This window comes from Cygnus olor, chromosome 12 (assembly GCF_009769625.2).
Source record: "Cygnus olor isolate bCygOlo1 chromosome 12, bCygOlo1.pri.v2, whole genome shotgun sequence".
Classification (NCBI taxonomy): domain Eukaryota; kingdom Metazoa; phylum Chordata; class Aves; order Anseriformes; family Anatidae; genus Cygnus; species Cygnus olor.
The window spans coordinates 11,909,542-11,924,422 of NC_049180.1; the positions used below are offsets into that span (position 1 = coordinate 11,909,542).

General features: G+C 55.1%; 4 non-coding genes across 4 annotated transcripts; all 4 read left to right on the plus strand.

Annotated features, from left to right (window-relative positions):
- The first annotated feature begins 4,912 nt into the window (after window positions 1-4,912).
- On the plus strand, window positions 4,913-4,984 carry TRNAH-GUG. The gene has a single exon. It is a non-coding gene; the product is annotated as a tRNA-His (tRNA).
- A 2,116-nt stretch (window positions 4,985-7,100) lies between these two features.
- Window positions 7,101-7,172, plus strand: TRNAH-GUG. Its single transcript has one exon. It is a non-coding gene; the product is annotated as a tRNA-His (tRNA).
- Window positions 7,173-9,219: 2,047 nt separating this feature from the next.
- On the plus strand, window positions 9,220-9,291 carry TRNAH-GUG. The gene has a single exon. It is a non-coding gene; the product is annotated as a tRNA-His (tRNA).
- A 5,248-nt stretch (window positions 9,292-14,539) lies between these two features.
- Window positions 14,540-14,611, plus strand: TRNAH-GUG. The gene has a single exon. It is a non-coding gene; the product is annotated as a tRNA-His (tRNA).
- The last annotated feature ends 270 nt before the right edge of the window (window positions 14,612-14,881 follow it).

Sequence of the window (14,881 nt, forward strand, 5' to 3'; positions counted from 1 at the left end):
TCAAGGAATGGCGTCCTTCTCTCTCCCAGTCCCAGCAGGGTGCTGCCGCTGGCTGGTCAGGGCATGGAGCCACTCATGGTGGGTGCCAAGGGGCTGGGGTGGGATGAGGGCTCTTCCACTGCCTCCTGAAGCCTTGTGAGTCTCACTGGGGCTGGACCGGGAGGGGGTGTACTGGGTTTATGTGGCAAGGTATGGGGGGGGGGAGGGAGGGGGGAGTTGGAGACATGGCCTTTCTGAGAGAACAGCCCAGCAGCTGCCCCGTGTTCGAGAACAGCCAGCTCCAAAGGGAACTGCCGCTGGCCAGAGCTGAGCCCTCCAGTGCTGCTAGTTGTGCCTCAGGAGAGCACACAGTAGAAAGGGAGAAAAACTGCTGCACAAAGCAGCTGGGAGAGAGGGGTGAGAAATGAGATTCCCTCTCATCACAGCCCTGCAGCCACCAAGGTCAGTGCAGAAGGGGGGCAGGAGGTTCTCCAGGCATGGAGCAGAGGTTCATCTGCAGCCTGTGGAGCAGGCGGTCCCCCTGCAGCACGTGGTGCAGGCGTCTGCCTGGGCAGGTTGTGGGCCCTCTGTCTGGGTTCCAGCCTCAGCAGTTGTGGCAGGGGGACACCATTTTGGTTTCAGCCGAACTGCAGAATCACAGGGTGGTTTGGGTTGGGAGGGACCTTAAAGATCATCTAATTCCAATGCCTTTGCCACGGGCAAGGACACCTCCTGCTAGACCAGACTGCTCCAAGCCCCATCCAACCTGGCCTTGAACATTTCCAGGGATGGGGCATCCACAGCTTCTCTGGGCAGCCTGTTCCAGTGCCTCAGCACCCTCATGGTAAAGAATTTCTTCCAAATATCTAATCGAAATCCACCCTTTTTTAGATTAAAGTCATTACCATTTGTCCTATCACCACACTCCCTGACAGAGTCCCTCCCCAGCTTTCCTGTAGACCCCTTTAGACAATGGAAGGCTGCTATAAAGTCTCCCCAGAGCCCTCTTTTCTCCAGGCCAAACCCCTGCTCACTCAGCCTGTCTTCAGAGGGGTGAAGGCTGCTGCTTGTTGCCACGGGAATGGAGGAAAGCTGCGCGCCAATGGCTGCCTAGGTACCAGAGGCTCCTCTGCTCCTCTGCACACCACAATCCCCTGCTGCACTGCAGGACCCTGCAAGAAGGACCGTGCTGCTTCGGGGATTGCAGGAGAGCTGGGGGACAGGAAGGTCTGGCAGCCACTTTGGAAACAGAGGCTACCAGAGGGGTCTTTGGCTGCAGACACGTACAGCAAGTACTGCTTCAGAAGCCCCCGGATCCTGTGGTCCGCACCCCTGCTGTCGTAGTTGAACCTCAGCAGGCAGCTAAGACCCACACAGCTTGCTCAAACCCCTGGCAGGGTGGCGGTAAGAGTGCAAAACCTTGTGGGGTGAGAGGGTGAGATGAAGATGGTTTAACAGGTAAAGTAAAAGCTGCATGTGCAAACCAAGCAAATTAAGGAATTCATTTACAACTTCACAACGGCATGCAGATGGCAAACCAGGCAAGCAGAACTTCATCATGTGTAATGCACACATGGGAAGACTTTGGCCAGGCTCCGAACATTGCCCCACTTCCTTCTCTTTTTCCTGACAAGGTTTCATAAGTAAGGGGGAAAAAATAAAAAGCAAAAACAAAACACAGAATCATAATACCAAGTGATACCAAACCAACCACTCAGCATCAGCTGGCTGATTGGCAGTCCCCAGGCAATAGCCACCCAGGAAAAGCCCTCCATGTTTTTATTATACAAACTGCTGACCCATTGTTGACCCATGTGCACAGCTGTGTATTTTGCAACGCAGCTTTGAAGCTTCATTGCCCCTAAGGAGGAGATTGGGGGGTGGCAGTACCCTAACCCCACAGACCGACCAAGCTTCAACCCCTTGGCAGGGCAAGAAGACATAATGTTGAGAAGCTGACAGCCTTGGTGCTGGAACTCCCATCTCCTTGGGAACAGGAATTTGGCAGCAGCACCTTTGGCAGTGGCTTCCATGAAAGAAAAGATTTGGTGCTGACAGACAATCGTGACACACTGCAAGTCTCAGAATCTGAGGGCTCATGGACATAAAAAGGCAGGTGGACATTTCTGGGGTGGACCAGAAAGTCTTCAGTTTGAGGAAGTCTTTCAAACTACTACCTGGAGTCTTCATGAGCCCTTGGGCCATTGAAACATGCTGTTTCCTTGGTCTTAGAACCCTGACAGCTATAAATACCAGCCAGCAGGGCCTGGGCTACCAAAACCTCCAGCCCCATCCTCAGCTGCCAACTGGCCACCAGCTCCTGCGCTATGACCTTGATTGTGGGTGCTGCAGCCCAGGGAGAGGCAGCTGAGGCTCCTTGCCAGGCGGGCCAGAGCCTCCTGCTGTCCGTACTCCTCTTCCTCTTGGGACTCCAGCAACTCTTGCCAGCACAGGGCCATACAAGTAGGGTGCATAAAAGCCATACGCAAAGGGTCCCCATCTTGAGCTGGCCACCAAGCCTGGGGAGTGTGGCCCTGGCTCTTCAGCCTGGGGGCCTGGCTGCTGCCCAGGGCTGGGCCACAACCAAACAAGAAGCAGCTGGGCCCCCTTTTTTGCTGCCATCTGGACACAAGGCCTGGGGGAAAAGGTCTTTCCTCCAGATGCCAGTGTCCCTCTTGGCCCAGGGCCCCTGTGCTGCCCAAGTCTGGCCCTCATCCAGGCCAGGGGGAGCCAGACCCCTTCTTTAGCTGCCAGCTGGCCACCAGGCTTATGCCCAGGGCCGGTCCTGGTAGATTCTTACTCAGGGCACAAAATGGCCCCCATCTCTTGCAGGCGCTGAGGCACGCACATGTAGCTGCAGGAGCAACCTGCTCTGCATGTACAGCAGGACCCTGGTCCAGATCCTGTGTTATGACGGGTGTTGCAGCCAGGCCACCATTAGGATTTCCAGGTGGCTGAAAAGTCCAGGAGGGTGGCTAGAAAACCACCCTCTCTGAAGAAATCCTTCAGCATTGGCAACCACGACCAAGAAGGCAAAGGCAGAACTATAGCAATAAGCCACCGGTCAAGCAACTGCCATAAACTCACCAGAACCTCTCAGCCATGGCCAGGAAAAGCAGCACTATCCAAGTCAGGAGTAGATATTGCCAGGTAGAGAGGTGCTTCAGTTTGAGGAAGTGTTTTAAACGACTGCCTTGAGGCTCCAGGAACCTTCGGGCCGGTGAAATGCCTGGCTTCCTCGGTCTTACCGCCCTCTCCTGACAGCTACGAATCGCTCTCCACAGCCAGCCTGGCCTAATCCAAGCCTCCTGCTCAGGGGCTCCCTGCAGAACCCCCAGCCACTGGCCCTGCTGGGTGCCCTTCTCTGGTCCAGCGTCTGTGCCCTCCGCCTGGGCTCTGTGATGCGCTCAGTGGTGTCACAGAGCTGGCAGCGACCTCACAGTCTCACTCCTGCCCTTATCCCCTGGTGACAGCAGCCACAGAGGCCTCTGTTGCATGGAGAAGCGTCTCCAGCGGATGGCACAGACACTTGTCTCTGGCCCCAGCATGCTGGATACCCTGGGACTGACACTGCACGGCTGCCTCTGCCTCGGCCCAAGCCTCAGCCTGCTCCTGGTGGCCTGGGCCACCCTGCACTGCTGCCGCAGCACATCAGGCAAAGGCCACCAGGTATGAGGGAGGCTCCAGGCCAGCCCTTCTCAGGAAGCCTGGCAGGGCAGGGAGGCTGGCGGTTTGAGGGGATCCCAGTGCACCAAGGGATGGGACACGAGGCCTCTCGGTGTGCTTAGCTGGGGCCAGGCTCACTGGGGTGCTGCTTCTGCCAGCAGCTCTGTGCCAGGAGCCGAGGCAGGGGAAGGCGCATGAAGGACCATGACACAGATAGAGCTCTGTTTGGCCCTGAAACTGATTCCTGCAGGTGCTGGGGTGCCCTAGGGCCCCTCTTCTGCCCAGGGCTGGGCCGCATCCTAGCCAGAGGCAGCCAGGCCCCATCTTCAAGAGGCCAGCTGGCCACCTGGCCCAGGCGCAGGGCCCATCCCAGCAGACTGTTGCTCACAGTGCTCCATGTCCCCCATCTTTGCAGATGCTGAGGTGAGTGCGCACGGCTGCAGGAGCAGCTTGCTCTGGATGGGCAGCAGACCCCTAGGCCCTGTTCCTGCATGAGGATGTGCGGGAGGCCCTGAAGATGCACATCCGTGAGAGGAAGCTACACCACCAATGGGGCTTGCCTGCAGGGTCCCTGGCAGAATTCCAGGCACTGCCGTCAGTCCCCTAAGAGCAGCGCGCAGCGCTCCACATGCAGCACTGCCCTCGAGACCCAGGGCTGGGCACCAGGAAAACGGGTATCCGATGGAAAAAAAAACCCTGCTGCCTGTGCTGCGAAGGACAGAAGCTGCAGGGTAATGCAAAGGCCTCCCCATCACTGACTCTTTCCCGTTAAATCCATTAAAACTTTTCCTATTAAAACTCCACCTCTTCTGGGCAGCTGCACTGATAGGAGCAGAGACATCTGGGATGGCTCTGAGGCTCACCACGGCGTGTTACTAATTACATGCCTACTGTACAACTACTTTAACTGTACTTTTGCTGTATTAGGCTGTCATACCCTACCACATCCTGCCCCACAGCATGATATTCCCTGCTGCATTGCTGCAGCACATCAGACGGCACCGTCCTTTGCAGCAGCCTCTGTCTCTGGCTGCCATCCGGCATCTCCAGAGTTTTACACAGCAGCTTTAGGGCCCTGTTCCACATTGCTGAGGCTCCGAGCAGCAGCAGCCAAGCCCATTTGAAGCTGCCCTGATCAAAATAGCCGGCTTTCATGGCCTGGGCCATGCCGGGTGCCCCACAACAGGAGAGGGGACAGTGCAGTCCGTCACAGCCAGCACGCTCTCCTGCCTCTGCTCCCGGTGTGTGCGAGGCCTCCCACCGCACAGCTGTGATCGTATAGTGGTCAGTACTCTGCGTTGTGGCCGCAGCAACCTCGGTTCGAATCCGAGTCACAGCAATGGTTTTGCAGAGATTCGGGTGCGCACAAAGGTGCCTTTGGAAATGCAAGGGAGACATCTGCAGGGAAGCTCCAGCAGGTGTGTCAGCAAAGATGCTATGGTCCAAGGGGGAGGTAGCGGCCCTGTGGTACTCCCTGCTCCTCAGAGTTTGTGGAGGTTTTATGTAGTTGAGCAGCTGAGCTCCATCCCAATCTCTCTCTCTCTCCCCCTCCTCAAAGGAAAGGGGGGAGAAAATACAGTGAAAATGGCTCAAGGGTTGAGATAAGGACAGGGAGATCACTCAACAATTATCATCACGGGCAAAACAGACTTAGCACAGGAAGATTAATGTAATTTATTACCTATTACTAACACGCTAGAGCAGCACAAAACTAAAAACTAAAACTAAAAATAAAATCAAAATACTTTTCTGCCGTCCTTCCACCATCTTCTACCTCCTCCCCCAAAGCGGCACAGGGGAATAGGGAAAAAAAGGGCTGCACTCAGTCTGTAACGCTTTGTCTCCGTCTCTCCTTCACGGTCACTGTCTGCCCCTGCTCCACATGGGGTCCCTCCCACAGGATGCCATCCTTCCCAAACCGATCCCACGTTGGCTTCCCACAGACAGCAGCTCTTCAAGAACTGCTGCAAACATGGGTCCGTACCACAGGGTCCATCCATCAGGAACAAAGTGCTCTAATGTGGGTCCCCCATGGGCAGCAGCTCCTGCCGGGCAGCTGTGTGGACTCCTGTGTAGGCTCCCCTCCACGGGCTGCAGCTCTTGCCTATAGCCTGCTCTTGCGGGTGCTCTCCATGGGCCGCAACCTCCTTCAGGCCACATCCACCTGCTCACCCTCAAGATCCAGGGTTGAGCACCAGGAAAGTGGATGTCCGATGGAAAAATATCCCCTACTGCCTGTGCTGCGTGGGACAGAAGCTGCGAGGGAACGTGGAGGCCTCCCCATTACTGATTCTTCCTACTACTGTTAAATCCATTAAACCCATTCCTATTAAAACTCCACCTCTTCTGGGCAGCTGCACTGATATGAGCAGAGACATCTGGGAGGGCTCTGAGGCTCACCACGTCTGCGGGATGAAGAACACAGCACCCCTAACCATGCCGCCCACCTCAGCTGAGGGGGACTTCCAGAGAGCAGCCCCTACGCAGGGCTCATGGGACCATTCTGATGTCCCTCTTTGGGCTCTTGCACTGTTGTGAGGGCCTGGGAGCACTGGCAGGGAAGTGAAAGGCAGGCGCAGGATGGTTCTGGGAGAGCAAAATCTTGGCTGCCCTTGTCCTCATTAGGCGAGCCCACCTCAGGGTGCCAAAGGGAAGAGGAGGTCCTGAAGGGGGCAAGCAAATGAAGAGGGGATCACGCTCACATTGGATGTGTCTCTCTTGGTCAGTGTCCACCCTGGGCCACGTCGCGCCACTCCCTCATGCCTTGATGCGGCACAGGCCAGTCAAAAAGTGGGTAAAAAGACAAAAAGATTACCCACACGAGATTTCCTTTCCAAACCAGACAGGAGCAAAGAGTAGGTAGCACCGACCACTGGGCTCCTCTGTGTATGAGCCTGCTGCAAGGGAACGATTTCTCAGTAGGGGCAGGGGCTGGGACCAGGCAGGGAGGTGGCAGTGGGGCCAGGCCTTCCAGTGCCATTCTGCTCCTTCCTTCCCAGACCAGGCCCAGGTCGTGCACGGAGATCGGGGACATGCTATAGTTTTACTAATTACATGCCTACTGTACAACTTAGCCCTGGCTGGAACTATTTTAACTGTACTTTTGCCATATTAGGCTGTCATACCCTACCACATCCTGCCCCACAGCATGATATTCCCTGCTGCATTGCTGCAGCACATCAGACGGCACCATCCTTTGCAGCAGCCTCTGTCTCTGGCTGCCATCCGGCATCTCCAGAGTTTTACACAGCAGCTTTAGGGCCCTGTTCCACATTGCTGAGGCTCCGAGCAGCAGCAGCCAAGCCCATTTGAAGCTGCCCTGATCAAAATAGCCGGCTTTCATGGCCTGGGCCATGCCGGGTGCCCCACAACAGGAGAGGGGACGGTGCAGTCCGTCACAGCCAGCACGCTCTCCTGCCTCTGCTCCCGGTGTGTGCGAGGCCTCCCACCGCACAGCTGTGATCGTATAGTGGTCAGTACTCTGCGTTGTGGCCGCAGCAACCTCGGTTCGAATCCGAGTCACAGCAATGGTTTTGCAGAGATTCGGGTGCGCACAAAGGCGCCTTTGGAAATGCAAGGGAGACATCTGCAGGGAAGCTCCAGCAGGTGTGTCAGCAAAGATGCTGTGGTCCAAGGGGGAGGTAGCGGCCCTGCGGTACTCCCTGCTCCTCAGAGTTTGTGGAGGTTTTACTTAGCTGAGCAGCTGAGCTCCATCCCAATCTCTCTCTCTCTCCCCCTCCTCAAAGGAAAGGGGGGAGAAAATACAGTGAAAATGGCTCAAGGGTTGAGATAAGGACAGGGAGATCACTCAACAATTATCATCACGGGCAAAGCAGACTTAGCACAGGAAGATTAATGTAATTTATTACCTATTACTAACACGCTAGAGCAGCAAGATAACTAAAAAAACTAAAAATAAAATCAAAATACTTTTCTGCCGTCCTTCCACCATCTTCTACCTCCTCCCCCAAAGCGGCACAGGGGAATAGGGAAAAAAGGGCTGCAGTCAGTCCGTAACACTTCGTCTCCGTCTCTCCTTCACGGTCACTGTCTGCCCCTGCTCCACATGGGGTCCCTCCCACAGGATGCCATCCTTCCCAAACCGATCCCACGTTGGCTTCCCACAGACAGCAGCTCTTCAAGAACTGCTGCAAACATGGGTCCGTACCACAGGGTCCATCCATCAGGAGCAAAGTGCTCTAACGTGGGTCCCCCATGGGCAGCAGCTCCTGCCAGGCAGCTGTGTGGACTCCTGTGTGGGCTTCTCTCCATGTGCTGCAGCTCTGGCCCGGGGCCTGCTCTTGCGGGGGCTCTCCATGGGCCACAACCTTCTTCAGGCCACATCCACCTGCTCCACTGGGGGCTTCTCCACAGGATGTAGTGTGGAGATCTGCTCCATGTTGGACCCATGGGCTGCAGGGGGACAGCCTGCTCCACCAGGGGCATCTCCACAGGCTGCAGGGGAACTTCAGCTCCAGCGTCTGGAGCATTTCCTGCCCTCCTCTACTGACCTTGGTTTCTGCAAGGACGTTTCTCACTCCTCGCTCTCCCAGCTGATGTTGGGCAACAGTTTTTTTTCCCTTTCTTAAATCTGCTCTCACAGAGGTGCTGCTAACATCCCTTATTGGCCCCGCTTTGGCCAGCGGCGGGTCCCTTTAGAGCCGGCTGAAACTGCCCCTTACATGACAAGGTGCACCTTCTGGACTCTTCTCACAGAGGCCACCCCTGCAGGCCCCTGCTACCACAACCTTGCCAGGTAAACCCAACACAGTCAGGCACTTGGGCCCGCAACAATCTCCTGATGTGATGGTATCGCGTGGGGTCTCTCCTGTGGGGCTGCAGAGACAGCTTCCCCACACGCTGCCACAGCACTCCAACTGCTCCCTCTTCCCAGCACAGCTGGAGAATTCAGAGGCTCGTCCTGGAAATCACTCAGCTTTCCCCACTTTCCTTTCCCTCCTCCTGCCTCCCCATTGTGCCAGAAGGGCACCAGAAGAGGCAGTGGCCACCTGGCAGAGCAAGAGGAGCAGGGGGCAGCACCTTTCTGCCCTCCAGCTCAACTCTGGAGAGGCAAGAGAGCTTCCTGCTGCCTGCCAGCCAAGGGGAGAGACGGGGCCAGAAGGATCTGCCCCGGCGACCACGACCACGGGCAGCTGGTGCAGGGAGCATGGCTGGCTGGAGGGGAACTGCTGAGAAGCCCCCCCCCAGCATGTCCCAACAATGACGCCTGCAGGGACTGTGGAGAGGGCCCACACTGGAGCAGGATCTCCTGACAGGAGCTGCCGCCTGCGGAGAGGATCCGCCTCTGCCCTCTGAAGAGAGGCCAGTGCTGTCCTGGGCCAGACTCAGCCAGTTTCAGCCAGTTCCAGCTGGTCCCAGCCAACTCCACAGTAGCACCAATGCCTGCAACAGCTGAGCCCATCCACACAGCTGGTGCTCCCTCTGTGGAAAAGCATGGAAGAAAGGGGCAAGTGCTGCCCAGAGAGTAAATTGTGCGGAGCACAAGTGTGCAGAACAGCTCTGCACACACCAGGGGTCCAGTGGAAGGTGGGGAGGAGATGCTCCCACCGCACAGCTGTGATCGTATAGTGGTCAGTACTCTGCGTTGTGGCCGCAGCAACCTCGGTTCGAATCCGAGTCACAGCAATGGTTTTGCAGAGATTCGGGTGCGCACAAAGGCGCCTTTGAAAATGCAAGGGAGACATCTGCAGGGAAGCTCCAGCAGGTGTGTCAGCAAAGATGCTGTGGTCCAAGGGGGAGGTAGCGGCCCTGCGGTACTCCCTGCTCCTCAGAGTTTGTGGAGGTTTTACTTAGCTGAGCAGCTGAGCTCCACCACAACTGCTCAATATGGTCTCCCCCGAGCCTTCTGTTCTCCAGGCTAAACAACCCCAGCTCCCTCAGCCACTCCTCATAAGACTTGTTCTTTAGACCCTTCAGCAGCTTCGTTGTCCTGTGTGCAAGCAAGATGAGTGTGCTGAAAAAGGGCTGCAAGTACATTAAAAGCCTGAGCAGTAAAAGCATGTCCCTCAAAACACGTAAGCTACTGTGAAGCAAGGCCATGGGTTCTGCAGGCCTCCTCTAGGTTTTTCTCTTGGGGTGGAGATGTCTCCCTGACCCCTGATAGAGGAACCCCTGTGGAGCTGGGGTCCACCTGCTGCTTTGGACATGTATGTGGCTGCAAAGCCCGTTAAGCCCTCAAGGGCCTTATTAGGGACAAAGGAGCTGAGCAGAGCGGGCAACTCTTTAAGGATGTTTTTCTTAGAGCGCAAGAACTCTCCATCCCCCTGTGTAAAAAAGCAGGCAGGGAGGGCAGACAACCGGGACAGCTGAGCAAGGACCTGCTGGTCAAACTGAGGTGCAAGAAGGAAATGCACATGCATTTCCAAATGCACAGGGGACACGTGGCCAGGGATGCAGTGCAGATGTGCAGGGATGGGATCAGGAAAGCCAAGGCACAGATGGAACTGAGCTTGGCAAGGGATGCAAAGAATAACAGGAAGGGATTCTATAGGTACATTGCTCAGAAAAGAAAGGCCAAGGGGAGTGTACCCCCTCTGATGGATGAGAAGGGTGAACTGGTAACGACAGACATGGAGAAGGCTGAGGTACTCAACAACTTATTTGCCTCAGTCTTCACTGCCAGTCAGGCTTCCTAAGTTTTCTGTTTTCTGAGGCAGGAGGTGCACAGCAGGCTGAATTCTGTTTCCCTGAACCCGTAGATGGAGGCTGAGGGATCAAAGTCCCACCCACTGTTCGTGAAGAGCAGGTTCAGGACCACCTGTTGAAACAAAACACATACAAGTCTATGGGGCCTGATGACATGCATCCCAGGTCCTGAAGGAGCTGGCGAAGTAGTTGCCAAAGTAATGGTCCTGAAGTAGTTGCCAAGCCTCTCTCCATCATATTTGAAAAGTTCTGGCAGTCAGGTGAAGTCCCTGATGAATGACTGGAAAAAGGAAAATATCACTCCCATTTTTAAAAAGGGTAGAAAGGAGGATCCAGGGAACTACAGACCAGTGAGCCTCACCTCTGTGCCTGACAAGATCATGGAAAAGATCCTCCTGGAAGCAGTGTCGAGGCACATACAAGACAAGGAGGTGATTCAAGACAGCCAGCATGACTTCACCAAGGGTAAATCGTGCCTGACCAATCTGGTGGCCTTCTGTGATGGAGTGAGTGCATCGGTTGACAAAGGAAGACCGACCGATGTCATCTACCTGGACTTCTACAAGTCCTTTGACACAGTCCCACGTGACACGCTGGTCTCCAAAGTGGAGAGAGATGGATTTGATGGGTGGACCATTCAGTGGATAAGGAGTTGGCTCGATGGTCACACCCAGAGAGTGGTGGTCAATGGCTCTATGTCCAAGTGGAGGCCGGTGACGAGTGGTGTCCCTCAGGGGTCTGTCCTAGGACTGGTACTGTTTAATAACTTTATCAATGACATAGACAGTGGGATTGAGTGCACCCTCAGCAAATTTGCAGATGACACCAAGCTGAGTGGTGCAGTTGATACAACAGAAGGAAGGGATGCCATCCAAAGGGACCTGGACAAGCTGGAGAATTGGGTCCACATGAACCTAATGAGGTTCAACAAGTCCAAGTGCAAGGTGCAGCACCTGGGCTGGCGCAATCCCAGACATGAGGACAGGCTGGGAGAAGAACTCATTGAGAACAGCCCTGCAGAGAAGGACTTGGGGGTTCTGGTGGACAACAAGCTCGATGTGAGGCAGCAGTGCACACATGCGGCCCAGAAGGCCAACTGCATCCTGGGCTGCATCAAAAGAGGAGTGGGCAGCAGGGGAGGGAGGTGAGTGTCCCCCTCTACACTGCCCTTGTGAGGCCCCACCTGGAGTCCTGCGTCCAGGTCTGGAGCCCCCAGCACAAGAAGCATGCTGATCTGTTAGAGCGGGTGCAGAAGAGGGCCACAAAGATGATCAAGGGGCTGGAGCACCTCTCCTACGAAGAAGGGCTGAGGGAGCTGGGCCTGTTCAGCCTACAGAAGAGAAGGCTCCGGGGTGACCTCATTGCAATATTTCAGTACTTAAAGGGGACTTCTAAAAAAGATGGAGAGTGACTCTTTGCTCAATCCCATAATGACAGGACAAGGGGGAAGGGTTTTAAACTAAAAGAGGGGAGATCTAGATTAGAGATTAGGAGAAAATTCTTCACTCAGAGGGTGGTAAGGCACTTGCACAGGTTGCCCAGAGAGGCTGGGAATGCCCCATCCCTGGAGGTGTTCAAGACCAGGTTAGACAAGGCCCTAAGCAACCTGATCTAGTGGGTGGCATCCCTGCCTGTGGCAAGGGGGCTGGAACTAGATGATCCTTAAGGTCCCTTCCAACCCAAGCCGTTCTGTGGTTCCCCCAGAAATTCTCAGGTGTGGTACGACTGCAGGCAGTCGAGGCACTAGAAGTGAGATTGCCCAAAGAGACCAGCTGTCTGGGGGGAGCTCCTGCAAGGACCGCTCAACCCACTGACCCTCTAAAGCTCCAAGTCATAAAGGATAGGAGTCATGAACTATACTGACCAATGAGGAACATACATATGTTGATAGATCGCAAGATGTCATAACTTTTGGTGAGCAGTGTAATTTGTTTATTGCCAGGAGGTGCTTTCTAATGTCTATAAGCATGCTTGTTTGTACATCCCCAAAGCAAACAAAAGCAGAACACCAGCAAAATAACCTGGCTGTTAAATGGATGCCGGCAATTGCCACTGAAGGAAATGAAACTGATTGTAGGTGTTGTCTCCATGGCCCCAGGATGGCACGAGAAAGCTGTCCTTGGCAGCAATTCCCTTGAACCCGGATGCATAGCTACAAAATATAACAAGAGGGGTATTTTAGGCCATTCTCACATTCCTCCTTTTAGAAGACGGGCCACCCTAGCTTTACACAAATTCAAATGCAAACGCCCATTGGCACAGAGAAAAAGTGAGGGACAGGATGTGCACATGATTTCCTTGGTGTGCAGACCAATTGCAACCTCACTAGAACTGATAATACTTTCATCCCAAAAGTTTTCATTGACAAAAGCACTACCTTAGAAATCAAAACGGGCTGGTATGGACAGCAAACAATGAATGAATTGGAAATATTCTTGTACTCGCACAATACTTTGGGTTTTGAATAGAACAGTTGAGTACTCTTAGTAGCCAAAGATGCTGTTGCCAAGGGGTACTTTTGGCTAGGTGGAAACAACACTTCCAAAGCCCTGGAATGCAGCTGTGAAGGTACTTGCACACTGGGGATGTTCTTCCTTGAGACTCATGCCACCACAACCCTCTCCAAAGAAATCCTTCAGCATTGGCAACCATGACCAAAAAGGCAAAGGCAGAACTATAGCAATAAGCCACCGGTCAAGCAACTGCCATAAACTCACCAGAACCTCTCAGCCATGGCCAGGAAAAGCAGCACTATCCAAGTCAGGAGTAGATATTGCCAGGTAGAGAGGTGCTTCAGTTTGAGGAAGTGTTTTAAACGACTGCCTTGAGGCTCCAGGAACCTTCGGGCCGGTGAAATGCCTGGCTTCCTCGGTCTTACCGCCCTCTCCTGACAGCTACGAATCGCTCTCCACAGCCAGCCTGGCCTAATCCAAGCCTCCTGCTCAGGGGCTCCCTGCAGAACCCCCAGCCACTGGCCCTGCTGGGTGCCCTTCTCTGGTCCAGCGTCTGTGCCCTCCGCCTGGGCTCTGTGATACGCTCAGTGGTGTCACAGAGCTGGCAGCGACCTCACAGTCTCACTCCTGCCCTTATCCCCTGGTGACAGCAGCCACAGAGGCCTCTGTTGCATGGAGAAGCATCTCCAGCGGATGGCACAGACACTTGTCTCTGGCCCCAGCATGCTGGATACCCTGGGACTGACACTGCACGGCTGCCTCTGCCTCGGCCCAAGCCTCAGCCTGCTCCTGGTGGCCTGGGCCACCCTGCACTGCTGCCGCAGCACATCAGGCAAAGGCCACCAGGTATGAGGGAGGCTCCAGGCCAGCCCTTCTCAGGAAGCCTGGCAGAGCAGGGAGGCTGGCGGTTTGAGGGGATCCCAGTGCACCAAGGGATGGGACACGAGGCCTCTCGGTGTGCTCAGCTGGGGCCAGGCTCACTGGGGTGCTGCTTCTGCCAGCAGCTCTGTGCCAGGAGCCGAGGCAGGGGAAGGCGCATGAAGGACCATGACACAGATAGAGCTCTGTTTGGCCCTGAAACTGATTCCTGCAGGTGCTGTGGTGCCCTAGGGCCCTTCTGCTGCCCAGGCCTGGGCAACGACAAAAAAAATCCCCACATGAGATTATCTTTCCAAACCAAACAGGAGCAAAGAGTAGGAAGCACGAAAACTGGACTCCAGGGTGCCTGCAAGGGAGGAATTTCTTGGCAGAGGCTGGGGCCAGGCAGGGAGGTGGCAGTGGGGCCAGGCCTTCCAGTGCCATTCTGCTCCTTCCTTCCCAGACCAGGCCCAGGTCGTGCACGGAGATCGGGGACATGCCATAATTTTACTAATTACATGCCTACTGTACAACTTAGCCCTGGCTGGAACTACTTTAACTGTACTTTTGCTGTATTAGGCTGTCATACCCTACCACATCCTGCCCCACAGCATGATATTCCCTGCTGCGTTGCTGCAGCACATCAGACGGCACCGTCCTTTGCAGCAGCCTCTGTCTCTGGCTGCCATCCGGCATCTCCAGTTTTACACAGCAGCTTTAGGGCCCTGTTCCACATTGCTGAGGCTCCAAGCAGCAGCAGCCAAGCCCATTCGAAGCTGCCCTGATCAAAATAGCCGGCTTTCATGGCCTGGGCCATGCCGGGTGCCCCACAACAGGAGAGGGGACAGTGCAGTCCGTCACAGCCAGCACGCTCTCCTGCCTCTGCTCCCGGTGTGTGCGAGGCCTCCCACCGCACAGCTGTGATCGTATAGTGGTCAGTACTCTGCGTTGTGGCCGCAGCAACCTCGGTTCGAATCCGAGTCACAGCAATGGTTTTGCAGAGATTCGGGTGCGCACAAAGGCGCCTTTGAAAATGCAAGGGAGACATCTGCAGGGAAGCTCCAGCAGGTGTGTCAGCAAAGATGCTGTGGTCCAAGGGGGAGGTAGCGGCCCTGCGGTACTCCCTGCTCCTCAGAGTTTGTGGAGGTTTTACTTAGCTGAGCAGCTGAGCTCCATCCCAATCTCTCTCTCTCTCCCCCTCCTCAAAGGAAAGGGGGGAGAAAATACAGTGAAAATGGCTCAAGGGTTGAGATAAGGAC